The sequence below is a fragment of the Haliaeetus albicilla genome, chromosome 8, assembly GCF_947461875.1.
Source record: "Haliaeetus albicilla chromosome 8, bHalAlb1.1, whole genome shotgun sequence".
Lineage (NCBI taxonomy): Eukaryota > Metazoa > Chordata > Aves > Accipitriformes > Accipitridae > Haliaeetus > Haliaeetus albicilla.
The window spans coordinates 34,046,204-34,057,496 of record NC_091490.1 but is presented as its reverse complement, the minus strand read 5'-3'; the positions used below and the strand labels follow the sequence as shown (position 1 = coordinate 34,057,496).

Below are 11,293 nucleotides of genomic sequence, written 5' to 3'. Positions count from 1 at the left end.
ACCCTGCGTGCTCACCTACCAGAGTCATTGTGTCTGGGGCACGGTGCACAGCGGGTGAGCATTAAGTACAGCTAATTGCCAGTAACTGGAAGTTTTTTCTTTCTCCTCCTGTCTGTTTTCTTAATTTCTCCTTTTTCTTCTCCTCCAGCTTTAGCTGTTGGAGGATGCATTTTGTGTGGCCCATGGTAAGCACCCCACACCCAGTGCCAGTGGCAGGCAGGGCTGGGAGAAGGTCAGGAGCGGGGTGAGGAGAGGAAGGGAAAGCAAACAGGAGACATTGTGTTGTGTTTGGGCATCCTCAATAATGCTGGTGGGTTTGTAGGGGCAAAAAAGGAGGAGAAAAGCTGCAAAGTCTTGCAGGTGGAGGGTGCAGAGAGCACCATGATGGGTAATTGGATTGTTCCAGCAAGGGCAGAAACAACAGGAGAGCAACAGTTAGTGGGGATGGCCTGGAGCATGTTTGCAGAGCTGTGGCTCTGGACCAGAGGAGAAAGATTAGTGTGTCATGGAGCCAGGTCTCTTTGAGTGCGAGCAGCAGACCAGCAGGATTGTAATCCTAATTTTTTCTCTCCATTCTTTATTGGTAGGTCTCCAAGCATTTTAAAAGGAAGGTAACACTGCACATTGGAAAACTTCACATCTTGAGGCTTCAGAGACTAGTTCAAAGCCAGCCAGAGGAGCCAAGGACACCACCTGCGAGTGCCGAGCCCCCCTCATGTGCTCTCTTCCCTGGCCCCAAATAGTCTGCACTCCAGACCTTGGCCTTTCTCCCAGGTCTCTGCACTGACCAGACTGATGATGGGGAGCTCATTGGAGGCCAGTCATGTCCCACAGGGTGGCTGCAGGACGTGTTGCCTCCTGCGGCCACATGCGATCAGCTGGACTGTCTCCGGGAGGGAGTCACACTGGCATGCGAAATGGCCCTTCAAAGCAGGGTTGAATTTATAGAGGTGTGCTCTGGTCGCAGTCTGTGAAGCCCCTGTTCCTGCCCTGACATCTCTGCATTTGGAAACATCTGGCGCTTTTTCTTCTTTTGCCAGCACCATTAAATGTCGAGTTAAAGGGAAACACAATACATCACCTTCCTCGTGGGCTGCCATTCAGCCAAGAGTAACAGAGATTAGCCTTCAATCACACGGGGGCTGGAGCTGAAGGAAGCCTTCCCGAGGACATGCTGGAGAAACATTTTCATTAGTGGAGGAGAACCTGACAGAGATGAAGTGCCCCTTCACCTCAACTGCTGGACCTCTCCCCTGCCTGGTGTTAACAGGACAAGAAGATGCTAACCGAGGAGCTGGTGCCAGCTGCAACACTTTAAGTGCTGTCTGCATCCAGATGTGAGAAACAGCTGTGACACAGCAAAGCAATGCTTTTATAGCCTGGTGGGGGTGGGTTTGGTTTTTCTCCTGACTATCAACCAGCACTCACTGCTGGAAGTAAACTGGCACTCTCCATGCCATCAACTGAATGGAGGAAATGGGTGCTAGGTTGTAAGCCACCTACCTGAAGGTGTACCCTAGCATGGGCCAGAGAAAGATGTCCTTGGGTGTTAAGGTCCATAGGTCCAGGAGGTATCGTGGGCTCTGCCTCCTACCACATGCTTTGCAAATGTAACAAGACGGTCTCTGGGGTCGCAGAGGCTTTCTCTGCTCCATGGAAAGCTGCTCCACAACCCCCAGTCCACTATCGCAGGCATCTGTTCTTAGTCTGCATCCCCCCAGGGCAGTTGAGATGCCCAGGACTCGCTTCTGCTATTGATGTCTCCGTTGTGTTGGAGAAGCACACCCTGCACCCCAGCTGGGCACCTGGCACAGACCTGTCTGTCCTGGTTACTGGGAATTAGCCAGCAGGATCCCTGCAGTCGGTGTCTGCCATCCCCCACCTCGCCTCCCTGGGGCTGGCGTGCTCCTGACAAAGGCAGGCTCTGTCTCTTTCACTCACAGCTGAAGGATGCCTTGCCTGGTCCTATCTTGCATGTTGGAGGGAAATTGTTTTAATACGTGTGGCACATTCCTTTGCGGAGGGGGTGGGTGGGCAGGGAAGAACAACAGAAACTCTGGCCATTCTGGGTATTTTTAGCGCTTTGCAAAGGACCATTAACATCTCTCCCTCCCCCTAAACTCCCTGAAGACCTGTTCTCTCTTTGGGGCTGCCTGCTATACTGCATTAACATCACATCTCTGCGGTGAAGGTAAGCCAGTGCTCAGCACTCCCCAAGACTCTGACTCGCAGGGAATCTCATCTCCTCTCCTTGCTTTCTGGGTGCCCACCATGTGCACAGCCCTCTGAGAAGAGGCTCCCTGGCCAGGAGGGTGACAGGCTCAGAGATACTCATGTCTTCTGAGATGGGTTTTATCAGGAATGTGATTTGAGCTTCCTGAGAGGGAGGTGACACAGCCTGGCAGCTAGGGCATTGGTTTGGGACACAAAATCAGGTGGCTTCTAGTTGTGGAGTATTCTCATGTTAAGGTACCTCTCACCTTCCCCTCCTCCCTCTCAGAACTGAGCACAGTCAAAATTAGAGGAAAACCTGGCTCCTGAGCATTTTTCCCCCCTGTTCCCTTCACCTGGCTTATTTTTGTTTTTCTCCTACAATCTCAGCTGGCTGAGTTTCGGTGCCAGCCTATTGAAAGGAAAGGCACGTGCTGGCTTATGGAGGGAGAGAGACCTGAGACAGGATAAATCTGGAGGCAATGAGATTGGGGGGAAGCAAGTCAGCTGCTCTGACACTTTTATTATGGAGCCAGGCTGCTTGGGAATGAATCTTTCTTGAAGTGTATGCTGCTGGATGACATTTCTACCAGGTCTCGGCAGTAACCTTCGCCAAGCCTCGCTGCCCAGCCCTGCGCTTGTCTGTTCCCGAAGCAAGGGGGGGGCGAATGTCAGCTGGAAATGCCACAGGCAGCAGGGCTTGATGGTGTTCAATGCACCTTTGATGAGTCTGAAAGCACCTGGGCTTTGGCACCAGAAACTCTTCAGGCTTTGGTGACTTCAGTTTATGGATGCATGTGTTGTTTTGCAAAGGGGATGTGGCTTCTGCATGTGTTTCTCATTTCAGAAATGAAGAGGATACAACAGAGATCAAAATTAAATTCTCCTCAGAGTTGCCCAGAAGGATGGATAACTGCAAGGAAAGATTATTCTATGGCTCTGGAAAAGGAAGACCTACTTGCTTAGTAACCTGGTGATGAGGTACTGGCTCTGCTTCATGCAGACGCTGGAAGCCAGGGGAGATTTCGGGTTACAGAGAGGGCTGGGCAGAGTTTGCCGCCTTCTCAGCTCCTTTCCTGTATCACTGTCAACTTAGATTTCTCATCAAGAGGGTGATGTTATGGCTGGCGGTGACAATAACAGAATGCCACTGGCAGAGGTGAAATCTTTCTCTCTGTGAGGGTACTTCTTCCTTTCCCTTCCCCTTGGCTTACATCAAGAACCACTGGCTCCCAGTGCCAAACAGGGCATGCATACATGCTGCCCAAGGGATGATGTATACTGTGCTGAGGATCACTTTTCTTGCTTTGTCGGTGAACAGCTATGTGTCAGTGATGCCTCTTTGCTGTGTGGTGATCTGGGACAGAGGGTGAACCGTTGTCACTGTCTGAGACAAATCGGGGCCATTGGGAGCTGCTATGTTTGCCATCATGGGGAACATTCCACAGAGTGGTCCTTTGCCATACTGGCACCCTCGTACCAGCAGGAGGTCTGCCAGGGATGTCCCTTCAGAGCCCTGGGGGCCATCCATGTTCTTTGGGGGCCAGGCCCGAACTAAGTCAGGGTCTGGGGGGCAGACAAGCATGTTAATGGTTAATGTTCTCTGCAGGCTGTCTCTCACCTCCTCTAAATGGGAGCTAATCTCATAGAAGAGTGCCTGTGCCCACACTACTCCAGCAGTCCCTCTGCTCGCCTTCTGTCCTCAAGGGCCAGTTCAGCAAAGCATTAGTGCTGATTTGGGTCCAGCTTTCATTTTCCAGCTGCTTACAGAGGTAGCTGCCGCTGCCAGGCCACACTAGAAAACAGAGGCAGGGGACAGGCCTCTTTGTGCACTTAAAGATCCAAGAGTTTAATCTGATTCTGGTTCTCTATTAGCCCTGATCCTGTCTTGCATCTTTTCCGGCTGATGCCTGAACCTGTCTTCGGTTGTTTTTTTTTTTTTTCTTTTCTTTTTCCCTTACCTTATGAAAAATGGCTTTGCCATCTGCATCTGTCAGGAATCCGCCGAGCCGGTGTACAGCTCAGTGAATATACAAATGTGCGGTTGGATCGTGGCCCCCTCCGACAGGCCGGAGATGAATACCAAACGTGCAGGGAGAAGAGTGCGTTCCCTTCCTCCGCTGCTGCTGCCTCTGATGGTTGTTTTTCTTATCCCAAGGAGGTGAGAGGATCGCCTTTGGGAGCAGTGCTTCCTTCTGCTCCTGTTCCGCCTTGCCAAGGATCGGTTGTCTGCCATCCATCATCATCAGAGTCCTCTCCTCGCTCCCACGTCTCAGCTGCTGATAGGAATGCCAGGGAAGGGGTAACTGGTTTATCCTGCTTTTTCCTGCCATCCTTTACCCTCTCCCTTTTGCATCCCACCTTCTAGGCCCATTACAAGGCAATCAGCAGGCTGGGGCTCGAGGACACTTGCCTTCACTTGCTTGTCCAGGTACTTTTTAAGAGAGGTAAGGATGAGGTAGAGGGGAGGGGATTGTTCAACCTTACCCAAGTGGCTTAAAAGGTAATTTTGAATGGAATTTTTCAGCAGTGTTATGCATGACTCCACGTAAGATGTGCTGAAATCACCCAGGCACTCCTGCATGTCTTGGCCTCACTGTGTCCCCTTTCCCTGCTGTAGGTAGGAACCAGCGCTATGGGGCTCTGCAGGGAGGAATGCACCAGCTATGAGATCCTCAGTTGCCGTAACTCTGCAGGGTCACTCAGGTACCCAAAGGGAGATGACAACCTGCCTTGACACCCATGGATTTTTTTCACCTCCTCCTGCCTCTTGGTTTTCTGCAGTCTGAGTCGCAAGCTGCTTCCCTGGCCTCGATGTACTAAGAACCTTTCAGCCAGGTAGGCTCAGAGGAGCAGGCAGGCAGAAAATGAAATTAATCTCTCCATGCTCTTGCCACAGGTATCTGGTCAAGGAGGGGAAGTTTCTGGGAGGGCAGACCCCCACTTTGGCAGGAGGAGAGAGCAGGCAGCTTGAGCTGAGCTGTTTTTTTGACAAGCAGATGGATGTTCAGCGGGGGCCCAAGAAAACCCTCTTGCTTCAGGCTAGCTGTGAGCCCTCCAAACCAAAGTGTTGTGCTGACACGTAAAAAGCATCACTCCATTGATGCTCAGCCTGAATTACCTCTTCCAGGTGCCTGATTCAGGATGCAGCGACCATCCCCTCCTGCCACCGGCTCCCAGGAGGAGCCAGCTGCGTGCTTGCAACCAGACAAGGATGCAGCAGGAGCCATTGAGCAGCAAGGAGGGAGGAAGGCAAGCGATGGCAGATTCCTCTGGCGTCTCCACACCGCAGGGCTCTTGGCGAGTGAGCACTCGTCTGCTTTGAAAGCTCTTAGTGCTCCTGCAGGTGGGAGCCAATTTGTCTGCTTTCCTGCCCAGGTGCCATCTGTTTGTAGGATTGCCTGTGCGGTGGATGAGCACGATGGGGATGGTGAAGGGAAGGGGCTGCTGGGGTGGGAGAGATGAGCCTGAAACTTTCCTTGGGTAACTTCAGCACTTCTGGCTGCCGTTGCTCCCTCTCCCTTGCATCGAGGCAGGGAAATCACAGCCTGTCATTTGCTGTTCCTGGAGCGTGATAGGGAGCCGAGGCACCACTAATAGCAAGCTATCATTTTAATGCTAATTTCCTACTGTTAGCTTAGGCTGGGGGAGGCTCAGCCTGGGTGGAGGGGAGCCATCAGCAGATGGAGAAAGGGGGAATGTGGGGGGGTTGTTCTGCACCCCGAGAAGGGACTTCCAGAGGGCAGATGATTAACCACCACTGGGAAAACTGGTAGCAGATGCTGGGGTCAGTCTCTGGTGGATGTGGGAGGAAGGGAGGGGGACGCGTTGTTCCAAGTCGTCTTCCTGTGGGTATTTCTCGAGTGCTTCAGGCTTTGGCTTGAATTTGGTGTTTGCTGCTTGTTGCCAGCCCTCAGTGTGTTGTGACCCCGGGGATGATCAGAGTGCTGGCAGGGCTGGAGCTGGTGGCATAGTCATCTTTTTTTTAACAAAGGAGACAAGCAGGGTTGGGTTTAGCTAATGTCTTGTTGTGAGGAGCTCCCCAATTCAGGAGCAATGGGCTTCAAAGCAGGGAAACTTCTTGAGATACACAAGAGCGAAAAAAGACACTTGCCCTTTTGCCATGGGAACAAGCTTAGCTGCCCCAAGCTGGAGAGCTGGAGGGAGAAACCAGTGGCTGAGTTTGGAGTCATGAACAAAATTGAATCATTTCCCTGCCCTTTCCAGAGGTGGGAGTTCCCACATGCAACATCTTGGTCAGTCTCCTCTAGCCATGCTTACTAAATGGAAGAGCCTGTGCTGCTCCCCAGGCAGGTGTAGTTGCCTGGGAGCTCCTGGAGAGTATGAAGAGAGGTGACTGGCTGTAGTAGGAGCGTAGGGCCTGTTTGGGATTGTGTTGGCAGCAGAGTGGTTCCTCTACCATTTCTAGACCTGCTTGGAAACCTTGGGACTGAAGGGATGTGAGCTCAGATGCTGTGCCTGGCTGGGAAGAAACTGGTTGCCTACTGCTGAGGGACAGCTTTGTTTTAAGGCAAGGGCCCAGTAGTGTCCTGGTCTGTGGTGTGACCTGTCTCCTGAAGACCCACCAACCTGTGCTGATCTAGACCATTAGCTTCATCATTTCATATGGAAGCATACATGGATTTTTTAAAACCACTTAAAGGCCATTTTAAAACTCTTTTAGCATCTAGCAGAGAGGCAAAGAAGGGACAAAAGCGGCCATGGTAAAAGGGAAGGAAAACCAGCAACTGGTTAAATGGTAAAGGGATGGGAAGCCAGGAGGGGACCATCCTTCCAGGAGGACATTAGCACAAGGCTACATTAGGAGAGCAGCATTGCTCCCTGTGGTTACCAACTATCAGATCTGCCCCGGGGTGGAGCATGACTCACTGCTTTTTAGGGAGCTATTTCCATCTGAAAAAATGGCTCCTATCTTTTCTAGAGCCTCTTCCCTGCCTTGGGTGAGGAGAGAAAGAAAAAAGTGAAGGGCTACTTTTTCCTAGCTGAGGAGAACCAAACAAACTTTCCCTCAAGTAGCTGAGCGAGCAAATCAGTGCCTCACATATTCCCAAGAATAATACAATCAAGTAGTTGAGGGGGAAAAAAAATAATAATAAAATAGTGTTGCTTTTCCCAGTTCAGCACTCTGAATAATGAGCCTACAAGCCAGAGGGAGAGCTCCCAGGAGAGGCGCCTGTGTACAGGAGATGGACACAACAAGTGTCTCGGATGGGCCAATATCTGAAGCGATCTCTCTCTAATTTTCTACATCAGTGAGAACACAGTGCAGTGCCATCAATCACAGTCAACCTCCCCTCAGAAAGCCACCTCCTGCCTGGCTGTACTGCAGTGTTCCCCCTCTGCTTCTGCCTCTGGCTGGGGACTGCAGGTGTCCCGGCCAGCAGTGCCTGCAGGCACATTCTCTCCCGGGCCGGGGGGGAGGGAAGGGGTTTCTTCTTTGTCACATTTGAGCCTGCTTGTGTTTCTGCTTTTCTCCTTCCTCCACCCCTGGCGTCTGTTCTTCACCAGTGCTTTATTTCAGACTGCTTCTCAGCTTCCTGGAGTCGGAAAAGGCCAAATACTGCTTTTATCCCTGATGAGGAGAAGATGTGGAGCTGCCTGTCCTGGGCTGAAACCCCTGCACGCTGCCTGGAGGAGAGATGGGAGTGGTTTTGGTGCCTGTACTGCTCAACTGGGGATGGGGAGGTTGGACTTTACAGCTCCCCTGAGGCTGCTTCTGCAGTAATGGCCATCAGGGCATGTTCTGGGGATTGCTGATGCCTGAGCTGGCTCCTTTGCCCCAACCCCAGCTCTGGGCATGGAGCAGCTAAGGGAGCCATCTTTCATGCTGGACTGGTGGTGCGATGCAGCAGCTCTTGGTCTCTTGGTTTCTCCATTGGTGAAGTGCTCTGCTCCTTCCAGGCCTGGCTGTGTTTCCACCAGACCCAAGGGCACCTCTTTGGCAGGAGCACTGGTGGTGGGTGTCTTCCTGAGAAGGTCCAGGCCAGACACATGCCTAAGCTGGCCAGAAGGCTGATGGGATGTGGATCTGTGCTCAGGGCTGTGTCTTCTGCTGGGGCGTGGACATAGCTGGTGGGTTTGATGGTTCTTGCTTCTTCATCTCTCTTACGTGCTAGATTGGGTGCTCTTGCTCAATTGTAGTGGCTCTTGGACCTACCAAAACCTGGCTAACTGATGCCAGCTGTCATGACACAAAAGTAATTTGCAGTCCCATTTCTGGCTCCATGGGTTCAAACAGCAGCTAGAACCAAGGACTGTGCTTCTTTCTTGAGCACAGCCCTAGACAGAAGCATCTTCTGAATAAACCTGTGCAATTGCCACCTGCCTCTCAGCCTCTTACACTGCTTTCTAAGAACTGCCAAGGATCCTTGACCTCTCTTTCAGGCATGGTTTCCTGCATGATCAACCCTGCTCCAGTGTTGTGGAGTTATTGCTGGCTTCTGTAATAGCTGCTTTGTTTACTTCCCAAATGCCTGCCCTTTCTGTAATGAGCTATAATTCATCTTGGTTTATACAGTGCTCAGAGATACCTGAGCAAGGAAGGTGTGCTATTAAACCACCTTCTAGGCTGCTCTCTGGACTGGGGTTGTTGATCTCCTGGAAATGTAAAACAGGGAGGACAAGGGGGACGAGATTGAAATGGGGAGTCATTACCTAGCAGGGTAAAAGGGGCTGACTGGGTTGGAAAGTGCTGGGAGCTGACACACAGGTGCAGATGAATGGCTATGGCAGGCAGGTAGGGTGGAGAGATGAAAGATGTTTTTTTAAAGCATCTGCTTTCCTCTCTTCCTCTGCTTTATAACCTGTTTTTATAGAGACTGCATGAGGAACACATTTTTTTATTAGCAGCTTGGGAGTGGAGAGTAATAAAGATTAATTTTTTAAATAATTCCTTGCATTATCTTTTAATTTCCTGTGGCAGGGTTTGACTTTTAAATCTGCAAACGGAGTTAACAGCTAAAGTGCTCATCAGTTTGGAAGCAGCAGCCAAAGGAGCTGCGGGACTCGGGGAAGGTGGGAGAGGCTCCAAAGTTGAACCTGGAATCCCAGCCTCTCCTGGACCGGCCACAGTCTGTTCCCTGGCCAAAAGGATCTGTTCAGGTCTGCAGTGCCGGGCTGTATCTCTGTCCCAGGAAAACTTGGAGAGATCTAATCCATACTGCAGCTCCTGGTGTCCATTTTGCTTCCTTCCATTGATGGTAATGATGAAGCTCCCCTGAGGAGGAAGGAGGGAAACGTGATGGCCCTGCTGTGGGCAATGCATTCTTGCTGGCCTCCACCCAGGACAGCATGTGCTGCTGGGACGCGTGCTGAGCTGCACGGGATGGTGGGCAATGGGGGTTGTCTGGACCAGCTGGGTTCCTCAGTGGTCTTGCTGGGACTAGGGGGATGTGGTCACAGGACTTGGCAGGGAGATATTAGGAAGAAATAACAAGGGAGCAGCTGAAGCAGAAGGGGGTGAGGAGAGAGTGAGCAATGGCAACACTGGGATCTGATAGAAAAAGGCTCTCCGTGCCCCCTATATCCACACTCTCTGTCTCAGCCTCCATGAGCACAGAAGACCTGATGCTCTGCTGGGCTGTAACCTGCTTGGGAGACTGGCTCACAATGGAGCTGGACTACCTCCACTGGCTCAGATGAGCTTTCACATGCCCTGTAAGTGTATCCATAGCCAGGGTGGCACTGAAGCTGGGCAGAAGTGATGCCCAGCATGCAGAGACCCTACCCCCTGCTTACTTTGACCACTAACCTTCTTTTCATCACTTGTTCTTCATCATATGGCCATGCTGGCTGCTCAAGTTTGCTCTGAACTTCTGATCTTTCTGTAGAACAAGTGGTGGAGGCAGAGAACAGCCGTTATGAAGAACCAGCCAGTGTGGGCAGGAGCGTTTTGGCTCATGTGAGTGTGAAAGCAGCTGAAGCTCAAGCGCCTGTTGTGGGCTTTGGGAAAGCAAAGGGGAAGCTGAGTGAAGGTGGGAGCGCAGTGAGCGTGTTGACCGTGTCCTGAAAAGGCATTTTACTGGATTACATCGCTCCTGTGTTGGAACCAGGACCAGGATGAAGGGTTTTGGAGATGTCTGGGAATGGGGAAGAGCCAAATCGTGCATGGGGAGCGCTCTGACCCAGACAGCTCCTGGCTCCCTCTGACAGATGCCATCTGGAGCAGGCTTTGTGCACGCCTGGGTGTCTGTGTACCTTGGCAGCCCTCTGATGACCAGCTCCTCTGACCCAGCGTGGGAGGACTGTGTGCACCCTCCTCAGAGGGACATTGGAGGATCCCCTCTGTATCATGGCAGAGGGACTCCAGGCTCGATCTGGCCTCACTGCTGCTCCCACATCAACCCTTGCTCCTGGGAAGAGGAGAAGCACACCCGAGGCCATCCCAGTGCGTGAAGGTTGGTTGCCCCGTGCCAGGTCATCTGTGTTTCTTGGCATTTTGCTGGGCAAAGCTGTCCCTGATGAGGGCTGGGTTTGCAGGCACAGTGCAGGGGAATGTGGGTTGGTCTGCTTGTGGAGGCTGTATAACTACCTGCCAGCAGGCATCCCGCTCGCAGCAATAAATGTGGTTTGGGTTCTGGTTTTGTACTTTGGCAGCAAGCTGAGTTTCGTCCTGGCCAGGCTTCATCTGACTGGATCCTCTGGTGTCCAAGGGAGTGCCAAAAAGCTTTGGTGCATGTGGCTCATGCATGTTTTGGGTGGGAAAACACTTTTCTCAGCCCTCTCTTTGGATTCTCCATTTATTCAAGTCTTGGACAAAAAAACGACCCTGCCCTCTGCCAGCAGAAGATGACAGAAGGGCCTTACGGATGCTCCTGATCTCATGAGGGGAACTGAGGCACAAAGAGGTGGCTTGATGTCTGTGCCACTAGCACCTTGGTCACACGCGCATCCGTCCCTCTGTGTACCGCTGCCAACCCCGGCGTCCCGACGTGCTATGAATAACCACAGCTTTGAGTTGTGTTTTTCAGCCAAAAGAAGCATCATTTGCTAAAGTTACTGGGCGTCAGGAAAACTGGGGGGCAGTTCCCAATTGTCAATATCTGTCCAAAAGGAGAAACCT

The 11,293-nt window shown here is 51.8% G+C and overlaps 1 long non-coding RNA gene across 5 annotated transcripts; it reads left to right on the top strand.

Annotated features, from left to right (window-relative positions):
- Positions 1-2,118: 2,118 nt before the first annotated feature.
- On the top strand, positions 2,119-9,121 carry LOC138686451 (uncharacterized). Of its 5 annotated transcripts, none has more exons than XR_011325845.1 (3): positions 2,119-2,191; positions 3,059-3,192; positions 4,209-9,121. It is a non-coding gene; the product is annotated as an uncharacterized lncRNA (long non-coding RNA). The 5 variants fall into 5 exon arrangements; XR_011325846.1 differs by having other exon boundaries at positions 3,059-4,642; positions 4,832-9,121; XR_011325844.1 differs by having other exon boundaries at positions 3,059-5,049; positions 5,342-9,121.
- The last annotated feature ends 2,172 nt before the right edge of the window (positions 9,122-11,293 follow it).